The 1,315-nt window shown below is 40.5% G+C and overlaps 1 non-coding gene across 1 annotated transcript; it reads left to right on the top strand.

Annotated features, from left to right (window-relative positions):
• Positions 1-796: 796 nt before the first annotated feature.
• LOC121225815 (small nucleolar RNA R71) lies at positions 797-903 on the top strand. The gene has a single exon (XR_005923718.1). It is a non-coding gene; the product is annotated as a small nucleolar RNA R71 (small nucleolar RNA).
• Positions 904-1,315: the final 412 nt, after the last annotated feature.

The raw sequence follows: 1,315 nt of genomic DNA, 5'->3' as shown, positions 1-1,315 counted from the left end.
TACCACTTCGCAATGCCACTGCATTGATATGTTCTTTACCTAAATTTCTTGGATCTCAGTATCGCTTGGCAAGCTTCCTTACGGTCTATTACGTAGCTCCGTAGCTAACTGACCCATTTGGTTTTCCAAATTCTTCAGTGTTGCTGCTTGGCTTTGGATCAAAGTGTCATTCTTTGCCATGTACGCTTTCAACAAGTTCTCCAAACTATTTGATGCCTCAACTTGGGGTGGTTTTAAAGCTTGCTGATTAAACCTTTGAGATTGGTTGGGCCTTTGCTGTAATAAGTTATTGTTCGGTCCATTTCCTTGGTTGCTCTAAGAAAAGTTAGGATGATTACGCCATGAAGGATTGAAGAAGTTAGACTGGGGTCCTTGTCCACTCTTATTTTGATATTGGTTCCCTACATAATACACTAACTCGGGATTTGATGGACAATTCTCAAGAGAATGACCTTCCCCACAATACACACAGGAAACTACTCCAAACAGACTTGATGGCTGAGCTGCAGAATTATTAGTACTATTAGTGGTTAACTATTTTAACATAGAGGAAATAGACGATACTTGAGCTGATAACAAAGTGAGAGAATCAACTTCATGAACTCCGGCTACTCGTCTTCCTGAAGCTGTTCAATTTGTTGGCCATTGATAGTTATTACTCGCGATCCTCTCGATAATCTCATAAGCCTCATTATAAGACTTAGACAAAATTGCACCATTCGCGGAAGCATCTACCATCAATCTTGTACGTGCATTGAGACCATTATAGAATGTCTCCAACTGGATACAATGAGGAATCCCATGATGAGAACACTTACGAAGTAACTCATTGAATCGCTCCCAAGCCTCATACAAAGACTCGTCATCCAATTGTTAGAAAGTTGTGATCTCGTTTCTTAACTTAACGTTTTTGCTAGGTGGGAAATACTTAACCAAAAATCTCTCTGCTAATTCTTGCCATGTAGATATGGAACTTGGTGGCAATGAATTGAGTCATGCTCGTGCTCAATCTCGCAACGAGTACGGAAAAAACTTCAACCTCAGTGCGTCTTCAGTCACACCGGCTATCTTGAATGAATCACTCACCTCCATAAACAATCGCAGGTGGTTATGTGGATCTTTCGTGGGCATACCACTAAATTGGCCCACCGTTTGTAACATTTGAAACATCATTGGTTTCAATTTAAACTGGGTTGATTCAATATCTGGCCTTCTAATTCCTGGGTTTAACTCACTAAAAAGTGGCACAGCATATTGTCTTATGCATCGATCCCTATCATCGGCAATGAGGATAGGATTTCGTACATGATTGGCT

The sequence above is a fragment of the Gossypium hirsutum genome, chromosome D13, assembly GCF_007990345.1.
Source record: "Gossypium hirsutum isolate 1008001.06 chromosome D13, Gossypium_hirsutum_v2.1, whole genome shotgun sequence".
NCBI lineage: Eukaryota > Viridiplantae > Streptophyta > Magnoliopsida > Malvales > Malvaceae > Gossypium > Gossypium hirsutum.
The sequence above is the reverse complement of the archived record's forward strand: the minus strand, read 5'-3'. Positions and strand labels throughout refer to the sequence as shown.